Below are 16,789 nucleotides of genomic sequence, written 5' to 3'. Positions count from 1 at the left end.
CAGGCTGCATCACGGTGGCACAGTCCCGTCAATATTGACAGCAACTTATCATGTTACCAGTGCAGAACATACTGTCACCATGCGCCGAGATCATTAAAGACCGATGGTTTCCTCATTTGAACTCAAGTGACCCCGAAACACGGACGTATGTATGTCTTATCCGGCGTTCCAAGGGCAAAACAACAGGTATACTGCAATAACTTTGCAAATATAGTTTCTTGTGAGCGCGTTCCTGCGCTGCCAACCCCCTCATATAAATGTTCTTCCCAATCACGAAATATACATGGTGGTATCATCATGATGTCGTAACGAGTCATTGAAATTAACAGACTCGACCTAACGGCAGTAAATTCCGCTGGTCCCTTAACACTTAAGTACGTTTTATTCATAATAAAAGGCCACACGCCTGTTTTGAAACCCTTCTGAGGGTTACACAGTACTGTATTTTGGGTTAGAGTCATAAAACGTCTTAGTATGGGGGTGACACGACCTTCTATATCTTGATCATTAATACATATGTTTAAAGGGACCTTGCCAATCTTATGTCACATCAGTCCCTAAATATTGACAAGTTATCCGTTTTAGATTATCGAAGATAAAAATTGCCATTTGTCATAAATATTTATATGGAAATGTGCTGATCTTTGCCATAAATTATTGCCACAAAATACGCTGTGTGTGGCAAGTGGATGTTTTTGAAAATGTCACGTTTATATTGGCGGGAATATCTCGTCGTCAGATATAGAAACTTAATGTAATCATTGGTTTTGCTTCAGTGTAAAAAGTCAATTAATGACACTGTTGAAAACTAACGATAAGCGTTTGATTGTCAATCCGCGTGTCGTTTTGGCAAGAAATACACCGACCGGTACCGCACCAGTAAAGTACGATTAATAGTTGTGCATCTGATGTGACACTCTGAACGATCTACTTTCTTCGCATTGACTGTTTCCCTAATGTGAATGACGCAAGTGAGGCGCGTTAATGTGAATGATGTAACTAAAAACCATCAGGTATTGCCGATTACAAGCAATACAATTTGGGGACAATATATCCAAGTCCATAATAAATGATGAAAGCTGAGAGCGACACACTGGAAATTGACTACGTGCATTTATTGACGTCGTCTTTTATCACAGAATTGCTTGAATATTAACATTCTATACGTCACCTAAGAATAAACTCGCTCAGACAAACTAAGGCACAGTGGCCAAGGTACACAGTGAGTTTGCAGTCGACAGAGAGACTTACTTAGCTGTCAAACAGTGACTAACATGAATATGAAGAAATCAACGCCAGAGAAAGAGGGGTAGGGAGAGAGAGAGAATGGGAAAAGACAGACAGACAGACGTGATCTAGCTGAGCACTAACAGACACTGCAACGTTGGTACCTAAAGAAAATACTCTGAGATTGTTACCGGAAGGAGATCCAAATTTTTAGCTTGCTTTATGAATGAAAGTAGTATAGATCAAGCTGTGACGTTCAAACAGTTCAAGTAGATATTGATTAACAGAGATAGAAATGCATAAATAAAGTGACATGTAAGAAACTGTGACAGGGACGAAGAGGGAGGGAGAGAAAATTTATGGCAGAGGGTTATATGTTAGACAAACAATTGATAGTGATGAGAAAAGCAGAGAATACAGAAAATCAAGAGTAGCGCAAAGATTTCTTCTTTTTATCGGCATTCTATCTTGCAGGTAGGATGGCAATTATAGTGCCACTAGTTTGTATCGACTTGACATAGTTTAAACAAAATGCGCCTGGGTCTGCAATGCCTGGATATATTTTGTCGGAATCGTTCCATACCAAGTTGTCATGCATTAAATGTATCTTTTATTTGCTTCATGATAATCGGAAGTTGGTTTCAGTCCACCTCATTAAGCACACATGAATATAATTCAAATATTTATGCGTCGACCTACTCTTTGTATACTTTGAGTGTATTTTGACAGAAGGTTGCAATATGCTACGGATTCTGTTCGTCTAATTGCCGAAGTAATGAAGTTAGGGTCACTGTCTCTATACGTGGGGGGTCATCGCAGAATTGTCGCATTTTCACCAGACGTATCATGGTCTGGCACGTAAAACTGTCATTTTCTCTCATAACCAGTCGAGATATATTGCCCGAGTTTCCTGAAATGTCGCTTTTTGCGAATGCCACAGCTGAAATTTTTATGGTATAAATTAGACACCGCTTATGGAGAGAGGAAACACGTTAATTATTGCCACATCTCGTGTGTACAGTTCACTCTCAATTTATAGCAAAGTATTTCACTTGGCTCGTTACTTTGGCACATTCAGAAAATAACGACGTCTTTCAAGTCGGATGTACTTTCACATAGTCGAATCTCATAATAATAATAATGAACGTATGACTCCAGACAAAAGTTAACAAGTTTATATTTTTCCTCTTATAATTTCCGTATATCATGAATTTGAAATAAAAAATTCTGTTGTGTTAATAAAATCGAATTTTAAGACTGGAAAGTACTTACTTGGTTTATTAATTTTACAGTTTCGAAATGAGTTGAATATGACGTCATTGGTTCCATGATTAAAATTTGCGCAGTGTGTGCATCATGACGAGCTTCATTTGACATTTGACTGGTGATCGGGTCAGGGTCGAATTTTGAACTATTAGGCCTTCTGTCTTGTGCAGATGGTGATGACAGCGGAGCGGGTTTTAGACCTGCGCTGAAATATGCTAATTAATGGTAGACTTGGAATACAACTTCAAGGTCATGATATGAAACATGATTCTTCCTCCCTCGTCAAATGTGAAAGAGAGTGGCTGAATGGTGTGGGGAACTTTTTTAAGCTTTGCAATATCCATTAGCTATAGCTTTCTCTAGCAATTGAGTAGTGTGGAATACAGAATGTTGATTTAACGGCTAGACTTGTAAGAGAGTTACAAAAGATAAATACCAATTCCTTGGGTTTGAAATTGTGACTCACCTCACTATACGAATTTTATTTATTTTGTAGTAAATGAAATGTAAAGTGACCCATGCGGGACTCGAACCCACATCCCCGAATACATTTCGGATGCTCTACCAATTGAGCTAATGGATCAGTCGGAATTACTGTGGTCAGTCCTGTCACTTAGATGGGGCTCTTCAAATCCTTGTAGAGAGTCCAGTATATTCAGATTTAAGACAACAATATTAAGCGGAGGAATTTTTCTTGTGCCAGACTTCTATAAATTTATGGAACTTATGAAATCTTCTAAAAGTGAAGAACTCCCGAGACTTTGTAATTGTGTACGAGCATAAACAATAGATATTTCACACTTTATTAAGGTAAATCGCGCCTCGGGAACAGATATTCGGACTCTCAAACTATTACACTTCCTTTCAACACTTGTGGTTCATTTTGAAGCTCTTGGTGTAAGAAATTTTTTCGGCGGTTTATTTTTTCGAAATTCAAAAATTGTTTTTGAAAGACAATATTTTAAAAGATTCCTCAAGGAAAGTTTGAGCAAAAGTTTTAAGTCTTTCACTTTTCGAGGCGTGAACTACCTTAAAAATAATTTCATGGCTCCTATAGATATTTAATACATGTATGTATATGACTTTGTTTCTGTTCCTTAGGTATGTACTGCATGTTAACTTTATTTTCTAAAATACTGGAGTATTTTTTCGCCTCAGTACAAGTGTCCTTAATCATCACTTGCATATGAGCTGGAGGCCTTGAAATGCAATTATTAAACTTGAATAAAGAAATTAATATGTTTCTATGTAAAGTTTACAAACGGATAGCGACTCTTTTTTGAAAAATTCCAGAATGATATCCAATCCTACATCTGCTTTAAATATTTAAACGAAACTCTTGCGCCTGATACTTTCACGTTCAAAGATCGGATAAAACATTTAGTTGCGGTGAAAGGTATTTTCAACACATCTTACAGAAGTCACACAAAAATAAAAAAAATCCGCATTTAAAAACAGAAACTGTGAATATGACAGCTAGCTGTCTTTATATAGTCTTCCATACGCGAGAAACGTGAAAAATTGTTGTCAGGAAAACCAGACAAGACAACCTTTGATATTTCCACAAAAATCTGGTTTCTGTTTTTGACGCATGAGAGACAAACATATGGATTGCAATCCCGCCTTGTCAAAAGCGCCAGCCGCTGCACATATCACGTCATGGTACACGCAACTTGGAATAGTATATAATGCCTAACATATCAGACATTCGTAAAGAGGTTACTGGTACAGACGCTAAGGATACAAAATCTATGCACTTTCATGCAGATATAAACAATACGTATTCAAATCTTTGTAAATAAGGACTTTAAATGAGTAGTTTACACAACCCATCACCCCTTCTTTATAATAAAGGACTATTTTCAGATGGCAACATTCTGTCATACATAGGGAACTAGAATTGGTGATACTTTGAACTGGTATAATCGTCAATCGTAATGGTTCAACGCCTAATAGACAAAACTTTACGCCAGTGCTGCATGCGCGCTGTCAGCGCATTTCCTGACTGCTCTGTACTGCTATGTTGTATCGTCATTGTTTTATTTACTATGGTCTCGCCGCGATGAAAGCTGCGTGCTCTTACATGTACATTTAATTCACTCGCAGGAGAAAGTATTTTTGGTGAGGAGAGAATTATTCCTGAACGAGCATTGTGAGCTACAGATCAATAACAAGTGTTATCCATAGCAAGGCTAAAGAATCATGGGATACGTCGATAGAATTGAGGACGTTGACTTAAAACACAGTTCTTACAAGTAGCAACAACCAGAGGCAACTCAGTGGATCATATGAGACCAAACGATATAGTTTAGCAATCTGAAAAGCGGCAAATACTATTGGCGTGATAATGAACTGGCATTTATGACATGATCCGGAGCCCATAGCAACTACATGTAGCTACAGTCCCATAAACAGTCACGAGACCACTGCAAGTGTGTTTTATGTAAAACTTTTCAAGTCAGATTGACGGGAGAATCAATTTACCGCTCTGTAACGTTTATGTATTATTTAGAGCTACCAAATAACGAAAGTGAAATCGTGTCTCAGCTTGTCAAGTGCACCTTGAAAAAGTACACGATAATGTAAATGTATGCGACTCTATGATCTTCAAAAGGCGAATGACTCTTCATCCTTGACGTTTTGTAAATGTTCGGTACGGTTACTTGGAACGCGATTTGAACTAATTTGGGAGAATTGGATTTTCATATTTTTCAGATTTCTCAAAAGTGTTAGGTGTCCTATAGCTGAATGTTGCAATATTGCAAATTACCCATAAAAACAAGTGTATAACGTAAAAGAAAAGCAGATGAGCTTACATTTGCAGAATCAACTGACAGTACTTCACCATCCAATTATCCCAAATTAGTTCCAATAGTGTTTTGGTAAAAATGTTTCTCCTGAATCAACCATGATAGAGAAATTTTAGAGGTTATCGTTATCGCTAATAATCTCCTTCATCTTATTTTCTTTTTGTGCCTTCTTGATTATTGTCCACTTTTATTGTCTGACTATCTTTCTTTGTGTCTGCCTGTCTGTATGTCTGCCTGTCTCGAGCCATACCTGCTTTGACATCTGCCAGTCTATGCACCTCATCTTGAATTGTCACCTTAGTATTATATGTTCGTCCGCCCGTACGCCAATCTTTCCGTCTTTCTGTTTCCCTGTCTGTCGGCCTGTCTGTCTGCCTGTATATCTGTCTCCATGGGTCTCTGTCCAGCTGTACCCCTCCTTGACTTTTCCCTTCGTGTCTCTCTGTCCGTCTATCCGTCCGTTGTGTCTGCCTGTATGTTTTTGTCGTTGTCTTTCTCTGCTATGAAAGACTCACCTCCTCATCAACTGAAAAGGCTCGATGCGTTACCAACTAAGTGTTACCCGTAGGAACGATTCAAAATAACCAAATTATTAGCGAAACTCGCAGTTTGTTTGCTCCGAGAAGGAGTGTACTACGCTAACTGCAAATGATCTACGTACTATATACACGGTACTTGTCAAAATTTTGAAACAACAAATTATTCTGCAAATGAATAAGGATGCTTCAGTTTATACAATTAAATTTCCTGCGACATTTTTTGAAACGAATGGTATTTCAGCATAATTTATCTTAGCATATCTAATATTGTTATCGTAAAAAGTGGATCTAAATTGCATTTTGTTCCCAGCAGTTGTGTATTTTTTACCGATACTGATTAAAAATGTGTGGTTTCATTAGGGAATCTTGGGAACTCACTGACAGAAAAGCTGTTTTAATCGGTCTATAAGCAATCTGTCATGCTATGTTGATTGGTCTGTCTGTCTGTCCATCCGCCCCTCTGTCTTTCTACCCTAACTTCTAACTTTTCACGCCACATAACGCGCTGCAAAAGTCTCCCTACTCTTACTTAACGTTATAATCGAAAATTATGTACAGGAAGTGCTCAGTGAATCATGGTGGAATTAATATGGCATGGTCGACTTGCTTCAAATAATTATTAGTGTGGTATCATAGTATTTTCAACTAACATACTTTAATATTTTATATGTGGGTCATTGAATAGTTACGGTGATGCTTTTAAGAGATAAATCGACACTTTCAGACATCCACTGTTACACCAATATATAACTCATTGACATTTATATTGGACAGCCATTCAAGCTTTCTTTAATTTTATCATCCAAACACTTACACGTGTGTGCGTGGTTATACATACCAAGTACATTATTACATCAGTATTGTAAAATGAATACTTAATCAGGTGAGCCGATATGTAGGTAGGATGTAGGAATGAACGTAAGCAGGGGTAGGTAAGAGACAAAGGGGTAGGGAAACTGGTAGACAAAAAGGTAGATACAGTAAGAACTGTACGGCTTGTTGGCACGGTCATACTAGCATCGTAACAGAAAGTTTTAAAGTTTTGCTCAGTGTAAAAGAAAAAATCAAAGCGGCTACTGTTTTCATTGTTATCTCCATGGGAAAAAAAAGATTCGACTTTTAAAAACAAGACGATGGAAACCACTGATACCACAGCCTCCAAGATGAATCAATAAAGATAGCACAGCAGAACAGCAAAATATTGTAAAAAAATTACACTTGACATCAAAGCTAGCCCTGGGATGCATTCTGCTCTGAACAGGATATCTTGCTTCTGAACAGTAATGCCACATGTACCATGACTGTAAAGAACAATTGTTTTCTTTCTTCAGTGTATGTGATAACTTCTCGACATATGACCTAAGTCCCTCTGGGCAAATGTGAGATATATTTTCGTATCCGTCTTACAGCTCGTAACTTTGGCAAATAGATACCCGGCATATTTACTAACATCAATATGAAAAAATTATATAACGTAAAATGGAAAGAAATAATTGCTAAAAATCCTTAAATAACCTAAAATAAATAGTGTTGATAACAAATCTCAATTTTTTGAAGACGCTGAATTTGTTTTCAATCGTGGTTCTGCGCTATGTTGATTATAGATGCCCTTTAATGTAAACATAAGTTTTATGTCAACATAAGTTTGTTCATTTCCCCTGTATCATCTTGCAATGACTCGAACTCTGACTTTGAATCCGGTCTCGACCTTAATCTAGGGATCAAGTCGGAAATGCGTGACTTAAGTCTTGTTCACCGTTGTCATAAAACTGTAGTTATCTCCTTCCCCTGAACACTACGGTAATACCGCAACTTAATCTTCTGCTGATCATTAAGTGTCATTAAGTGTCACCGATTATCTATTTTGGGCTGACAAGCTACATCCGTGCAGAATAACTTAATGAATTTCCAGTTGGCGTCTGCAAAATTTGTGCCTTTGAACCAAATGGCTAGCGGATTCACTTGTACGCAATATTGACACCAGTTTCACCAGTCAGCTTCCAAGTTGCCTATCACGAAAAGCAAACAATAAAAAACCTCCCCAAATGACAAGACAAACAAATACATTTATTCCACCATAAGAAATTCATGCATATAATCACAAATAATTACAATCAACTTAAGCATAACTTGATACATGTGCTCACCTGGAAGACGTATTTCTGATTTCACTATCATTTTTTATTCTGACGTAATCATCCACTTCTGGTTGCATTTAATTTATGCGGCGCTTTGATAATAGTTATCTATGGAATTCATTTAGGAGCAACATTGAACAATGTCCATTGCGATGATACATCTCATTTCTTCATGTTGATTAATCGGCGAGTTTGCGTATGAAACAAACTGTTACAATGAGGATAATTAAGGTGAATATACCAACCAGAGGCTTGAAATAAATTTGCATACAGCACCTTCAGGGGAAGTTCTAAACCCGAAAAGATTTTGATTTAACTGAATTTGAGATCGGCAGCCAATTTGGCTATTTAGTGATGTTTTTTGATAAGGTAAGGTCTATGAAATCCTCTTCTAATGAATGAGAGTGTTAGTCAGGTTAATTAATGTACATTTTGCCTTTAAACAAACATGTAATATCCATAAATTGATAAATATTGGTCAATTTTGCACGTAAGAATTAAATGCGTGCCTGAAAATATTTACTGTAAAATCATTAATTGTTAAGCGAATTTAATTTCATCGTTTTCATATTTGAGATATTTTCACTGGGATTTAAATTCACTGATTTGCCAGTTTAACAATAGAATACGTAGTTATCTGACATTTTCATGGGAATTTCATTAAGCAATTTTTATCTATGACCAGCATGAGCTAAAATAATACATTTCATTCCACTTAAAAATTAATGCCTCTTGAGTACCTAAGACCAAACTATCAGAAACTACTTTGCATCGTTCTTGGCTCGGGATATACGTCGCCGTACCATGCATACGTCATTCAAATGGAAATTAAATTGTTCTGGTGAGAGATAAAGATGAAACAGATTTTGTGAGCTTTCGGATAACCAGCGATTGAACTGCATCCTTTGAGAAATTTGCTTATTTCGGTTTACAGCTTCTCGGGCATGGTATCATAAATGTTACAGACGAGAAAAAAGGAAAGGGTGAATTATTGCTTAATATGGCATATGAAATTGTAAAAAAATGAAATGCATTTATAACACCATGCCTAACATTAATAACAGGTAATATAAAGTGCCACGTAACCTACAGCACTTGGCACTGCATAAAAACCCTATAATACTTACTGTATTCACATGGATTATTGCCTGTATTTTAGCTGAAGAGTGCATATACAGATGAATACAGTCAAGAATCCATTTTTTGTATTCAGCAAGCCTGTATTCATGTGAATTCGTGTGAATTCACGTGTATTACACTATAATACAGGCAACTCATTAATGTGAATTTATCTGAATTATTGGGTTTTCATGCAGTGTGGAGAGCCTTGAATTTACGTTTGTCTTAATTGTCTCACTAAGGATGGATTACTCAGGACGTTGATGCAACAAGAAACACGTTAATCATGGTTAGTTGTTTCATCAAAACCAATTTCCTTCTCGTGATGTACGACATGTCTTTAGATTTATTTACTTGCATTATCAAATTCTAATGCCATTCAAATTGAAAATCACAGAATAAAATATTTCATATTATATTTATGTGTAAGCTGGATTACAAAGGTGGTACAGTGCTGAGTAAAGGTGATAAATCAGGTTAATACGTACCATAATGTGATCGCTTGAAGACGACGCAGGATCTTTCTGATTCAAATTCTTGCTACTGTTCTCAAATCAACACCCAAACACCACGCTGTCAGCACTATTTTCATGGCCGCTAAGCCGGGCCATCCTAACTTCAATAAACAGAAGGCTCCATATAGTGATCAAAATTGTCATGTCACCGAGTTAAATAAACATTCAACCACATCAACAAAAAACTGGTATGATTAGATAACCCCAATGTGGTGATTTGATCAGCTAAGCAACGCATCTCGATAACGTGAATTTACTCTTAAATTAGCCCAGCGGTGACAAAGGCGGCAATTAGGAAAACGTTACTCGTCGCCCGGTGATGATTTTGATAAAGTGAGTTTGGACAAGAGGACGCTGCCATACATTTTTCACGCCTACAGAGTGGAAACCTCACGAAACACAGATCAGTGAAAGTGGATTACTTCGGAGGATGAAGGAGCGATATTTACATAAATCCCGGGGAGACACTCTATTTAACTACATTATACAGGCAATCATCCATTCTGGTTTAACACTTTTGTAAAGAAATTCTCCATCAATAAAAGGATAGAGTTTTCTCTAAGTAATATAAATAAGCAATGGAATGCGTTGCACTTTTAACTTGAAGGGCTGCTTGCTAAAGGGCGAACGGCGGGTAGAGGTAACACGTGCAAACGATTTGTCATTTCCGGACGTGGCTGTCTCATTCGCTTCCGAATTCGTTCCAGAATATCTGCGTTGTTCCGACAAAGTGCAACAGGACGGAGGTGGATGGGGGAATAATGCAGGAAAAGGATTTCAAGACCGAAGACGATTATATAGAGATGGTGAACATTGATGAATGCATGGAATTGCTCTGTATTCTGACTTCAGGTTGAGCATAAGATTTCAATATACTTAAGTCTATAGCAACAAAGTCATGTAGAAATGTGTCTCATCAGCCGTCCTTGACATCTTGACATTACCAAAAGTCAATAACCTGCCTGACGGAAAATGTACACGCGACTTTTTTTCATTGTCTTAATGGTCGGATTGTTTGTTTATTAACGTCAATGACGTCAAAGCGATGTCAAAGTCATGTGCACATGTCTCAGTGTTTCAGTGAACAGAACATATGGGAACTTTAGATATACACCTTCAGTTCGGCACAAAATGGTTGTCGATTTCAGATTACTGAACTTACTGTAGTCCAGCCAGTAACCAGCAACATTTCACTTTCAACGTTAGAAAGACCCTTGAAAAATATGTGAGAGAGTATTTCCTCATCTAAGCAGGCTAACTCTAAGCGACAAGAATGTACATCCCCCACACCAAAGTCGAACGCCAGGGGGCCAATTCAGTGTTATGTTTCTGTCGCGGGAGGCTATAATAAATGGCTGTTTTCCTACTGTAAAGCATTGAAGGGTATCTTATAATATCTATTTTTAGATACAAGCCTATTCAGCAAATTAAAACTGAAAATGTTTTATTGACATGGTACGGATAGTATAGGCTGTACTCTTTTGATTATAAGATCTTCTTTGCGTATAATCGGGATACCAACATCCTTTACCTGTTAGCTTACCTTTCCACTATAATTTCATTTGACAACTGCGATTAGAGAAACAACTCGATTAGTAATACTCGGAAGAGGACATCTGTATGCAGTACCGGTACTGTAATTAAGTGTTGAATTTTTGCCATCGAGTGAGCTCTGAAAATCGTGATGCTGCGTTTAAACAAGCTCTCAGGAAGGCAATTTTGAGCTCAAAGGCAGTTACAGGTTTCCCATTTAAAAGTCAATTCTCAGAATGTCACCCTACCAGATGTTTCCGTGAAATTGTTGAGCACGAGATTGTGATTACAAAAAGTAGCCGGGAGAGAATTCGATGCTGCCGGCTGTATCATGTTTTCATTCGCTGTCACAATGGATTGAATTTTGTCAACAGTGATATCAAAACGACCACACCAGACCAACACTCCCTGATTACTCAATTTGAAAGTCGGCAAGGTGATCTGTATCCTTTGAGACCTCTCAATGGGTTTAATGCATCATGGTGGGCCTCTGTCGCTACAAATGACTGATCCTTGCCTGAAGAAATCAACAGTATATGAGTACATTACATAAGGTATAGGCCTATACAGTCCCTCTTAATTTATCGATATTTGAGAAATGTACTGGCATACGTCACAGGTCTGTCATTGACAGTGTTGTCTACAATAAGATTTGACACTCAAAGAGTTAATGCATTCGTTTCCCCTTAAGCTACAGAGCAGTGACAAAATGAACCACGCAGGGTTATTCTATTGATCAGCAAAAAATAAAACTTTGAAAGATTGATTGATTAGGCTAGTGGGAGTCACAGTTGCCCATATTGCATGGCGAACGGAAAGACAAGACGTTGTTACTGCTTGTCGCTGTTACTCTTGTCGACCGATGTCATTTCGACGTCAGCGACTCGATCGATCAGTCTGTCGGTCGAAGAACGTGTTCAATCAATGGATGGACACATTTACTGCTTTCTTGCAAAGTAACCGTTCTAATACTTCGGAAACGATTCGATCCGACGAAAAGATCGAATCGTTTGTAACTTGTTCCAAATAGACAATAAAAACGCTTAAAATGACATAAAGCATCATTAAGATCGATTTAATTAATAAATATATTAAGAAGTAGTGTTCAGCTTGGCCAATTGATTTATGGACCAAAATCATCTATGAATTAATCATTAAATCGATCAATCGATCATCTCACGTATCCAATAATCTTTAAGCGCACTGGATCGATGAATATATTGTCAATCTGTCGACAAACGAATATCGTTTTTACCGAAGAGTTTGAAAGAAAGCGAAACGCATCGGTGTTATACCAATTAAACAGTTAAATAAATTAATCTAAGGGTAAGGATTCAAAATGATGGTATACAATACATTCTTAAACCTTATAATCTGATTAGATCACCCTGTGAATTGTTGCTCACAGTATACTACTTATCGATACCCCGAGGAGAAAAAAGATATAATAGGATGTGTTTACATTTACATTGACGTCATTAGAGCGGCAACACATCCATCCCAATCGTAGAAGCGTTTACAGTTTAGCACATTTTAACATCTATTTAAAAATCATTATTCGAATAATCCGCGAGACTGCGGGCTTTGCTGAGAAAGTTGACGACTCAACGGCGGCTGAACGAGCATCCGATTCACACTGGAGCGATGAGCATTCTGCGCGTTGACTGAGTTGGCGGCAACGCTCAATTTCAAGGTGACGAATCCGTCGTCTTCGCTGGGAGGGTTGGCCTCGGAAACACTAATGATCATCACATTTTGTGGACAGCTTACAAAACGTCTGTCAGCGTTGACAAGTTGTTAGCGCTTTGGCCAGTCGAAGGTTTGTGGACTTGAGTCGCATACCAAAAACGACCTACGTGTGCGCAGTCAGCGACCCAACATACTGTAGCTCTTGACACACTCGGTTCCACGCGTGGACTGTCTCTGTGAACACTGGCGCTGAATTAGATTCGACGTTTTCCCTGTTGACTCTTCATTGCTGGAAATCGTGTCTCTCGGACCCCACTGTCTGCCCGATCGCGTAAGTCTAAAATTTTATTATTTAAAAATATATTTTTACATCCATGGACGATATATAAACCTGGTTATAGTCGTAAGGAGAAGAGCTTACTAATCCTCATGGATTCAATCTGGGATACACGGTCAGACTTTTAAAAGTTTGTGTTTCCTTAAATATGGCACTGGGCATGTATCATAATCATAAAGTGTACTTCATTATAAAGAGTTATCTGAGAAAAAAGTGGCTCTTAAATAATATTGTTCCTGTAATTTCAATTTTAAAGCACAGTCAGATTTCCTTTGAATATATGTTTGCAACTTAATGCGACACAAGACTGATAGGAATAGGGGGCTGCGATTAGGCAGGACTCTTATACATATCCCTCCGCCTGATTCAAAACCTGCAGATCTCGGCATGCACATAAGCTAGTATACTATCACTTTCAGTGCACGTGTGACTGGGGGCATTTTAACAACCATGCTTAAAGCCAGCTTGTTTTCTTGAAACGGCAAAGAGATTCAACTCAAACTTTTCCAACCATTAATTTGATTCAGTTCTTACCTCAACAGCAAGAGGCACTCATGCGTACATCGTTAGCGGACATTTGAAATTCAAATATTTTACCCCGAACTTCAGATAAATTCAGCTGTTAAGACCAAGAAAGCGTGTCGCTGATTGCTGGGAGCGATTCATGGAATTGCGTCAGAAAAAGGATATCCTTCGACAGCGTTTCGCTCATTTGAATGTACCACTTCATCATACCTTGTCATTTGCTCCAAATTTATCCGGTATCAATTCCAGTTCTGGCATGTTTATTTGAATAAAGTGTTCACTACCACATGGGTCACACTCCCGAGCGCGTTATTGTGAAAATAAGGACTAGAGCGAGTTAATATATGAATATTATCAGGAAATATCCTATCCATGTTTTGCATCCGAATATCTCGAAGCAAGATATGATCTACAACACATTTCTCAATGATTTCCAGCAACTAAAAGATTATTGCCGTGAGTAATATCAAACTTGCTGGCGCAAACATAATTTCCTCCAACACCGTGAAAAACACCACCTGAGGTAGGCAGGATTGTGGAAAGGGGAGTAATGAGAACAGGCTAAAGGAAACTTTAAAATGCCTGGAACATCACATAGCGACTGTAAGAACTTCATCTCTGGTAACCTGTTATATCGTTTCTCCAGAGAGCTCTGAGCGCTGCTAAATGATAACATTGATATTTCATCGGCCAGATTCATATTCCTCTGCAGGTCTTTGATCTTCTGAGAAAACATACTCGTGAAAGACATCACTCTGTTAGTGCGATGTATTTTTGCGTCTATTACAAGCAACTACAAAAGGGGACAGCGTGATTTATAGGTTCGTTGTAGGGAAGGGGGTCTCTTCTCTATGGTATTGATACGAGATACTGTCTACATTTTTCGAAACCGGCCTTGATAGGAGTACATCTATAATCATCGCTCCAACGCACATGTATACATAAATTATTTACGTCATTTCTTCGCTGCCCAACTCCCTGGAAACTGTTACAATGTTACCAAATTGGTAAAATATGAACAGTGTGACTCTATCGCCTTTGACGCTATTAACATACTTCTTAATTTTGAAAAGATGATCGATACCCCCCAAGCCATCGATCTGCGTACGTCGCTAGCTATAACGTAAACCAATAATTCTTTAAAATACCTCTCTTACTCGAATGAGTTTCAGCTAATCGAAAGGATTTTCTTTGAGTGGTATTAATATGTTTCAACTAGAAAAAAGTCCAGATTTGATGAGTCTGTGTTTTGAAGCGCTTAAAAATTAATCCTGCATCAACGTTACTCGCTGGATAATCTCCAAGTATTATTGGATATTTTATGACGCTCTTCATAGAGGAAATTATCCCTGCCTAATTGCTCTTTTCACACTGGACTGCGACCTCGTTATCTAAGAATATATTATCCAAAATCTAACACCAACATCCGAAACGACATTACCGCCTACTGTATTTTTGTGTAGAGGCGACTAGAAAAATCGGTACCATAAATTTCCCCTGCATGCATTACGGCTTGAGGTGAATGGAGACTGACTACCACCCTTTTGTGTGATTTACATTTTTTAGAGTCAAAAGGCGCAAACATACTTGATCTAGTGATGACTCAAATCGATTTTTACTGTTTGTGGTTTCAAGTATGAATTGATCTACTGATCAATGTTTGAGACGTATACAGAACAGATTCTCAGGCGAAATATACATATAATTCTGTGGGCTTGACTGTTTGTTTGGTTGTTTATTTTTTGCAATCCATTCCGTCTCATGGATGGCTTAACTTTATCGAGACGGACAGACAGATAGACAGACAGACAGACAGACAGAGACAGACAGAGAGACAGAGAGACAGATTATTTCCCGTGTCACATAAACCAAAAAATTTGATCACCAGAAATATAATTTCATATGATGCAAATGCAATAACAGTCTTATGATCCTTCTAATGAATATGCTCACCACATTATAAAAGAACATTATCACTCTTAACACTCTCGGCTTTATTTGCAAGGAAATAAAATACAATTCGTCCCAAACCACAAAAACTTGAATTTCTTATTACTTGAAACATTTTGTTTTATTACACATAGGCACCGAATGTCCTCTTCTTGAACAATTGTGTTTATTACATTATTGAAAAAAAGAATTAACTCTGGAGCGGAAATATTTGTCGCTGGATAAAACGTACAAGCGGTGTTTCTTGCAATTCGAAGATTCTTTAATTTACCCACAATTGTCAAATTAAGAATCGACACCGAAAGGATTGACTGCGTACATTTGCATATATTACGTCACACATTTTTGGGTCCTTACTTAATGCATTATTATACTTGCCTATCATAGCAATAATAAGAATCCTGTTAGTTCATCAGTCTGTGACCGAGTTCGCATTTTGACGACATGTTTTCATCCCATCGGCAATGTGCAAATGCCCGTGCACCTTTGATCCCATTAACAACCACCTTTTGTTTTAGTAATTAATGTTGCTAGAAGCAGCGTATTTTGTTATATTTTTGCTTTTACACTTGCTCAGTCGCACACTTTGAAGACTCACAACTGAAATTTTGTGAGGGGTAAATTGACACTTGCTTGAAGCACAGTACTCTAGACTAAGTAACTATACGCAAAGGATACTAATAAGCTTCTAAAGATTCTGGCTCATTTTCGATGATGATTATTCCTGTACCTCAGGGTAATGCACTCTGTCTGTTTGACATATGACTGGTAAGACCTAGTTTTTTTTTGTTCCATTATATTGTACTGGAAGTAAAAACGATTGTTTACACCTTTTCCCACAGCGGTACCTTTCGTCAGTGCCGAGGGCACTGCGTATACGCGTCTCACCGCCAAAATTGTCACCCATATCACATCGGTAACATGTAAGATGTAAATCACATGTAAATGAGAGATGCAATACAAAGAGGTGTGGGGTCTGTCTAGACGCTGGAGTAATTGAAATAACAGGTTTAACTTTACAGGGAATCTATCAGTTTCTTTTTGAACATCATCGAGTTTCTGTACAGTACTGCCTGTGTCGAGAAATCAATATGAAAGCCATTCACAAAACATAGCTTTTGTATGAATTTGGTGTTGCTCA

This window comes from Ptychodera flava, chromosome 22, assembly GCF_041260155.1.
Source record: "Ptychodera flava strain L36383 chromosome 22, AS_Pfla_20210202, whole genome shotgun sequence".
In the NCBI taxonomy this organism is placed as follows: Eukaryota; Metazoa; Hemichordata; class Enteropneusta; family Ptychoderidae; genus Ptychodera; species Ptychodera flava.
The sequence above is the reverse complement of the archived record's forward strand: the minus strand, read 5'-3'. Positions refer to the sequence as shown.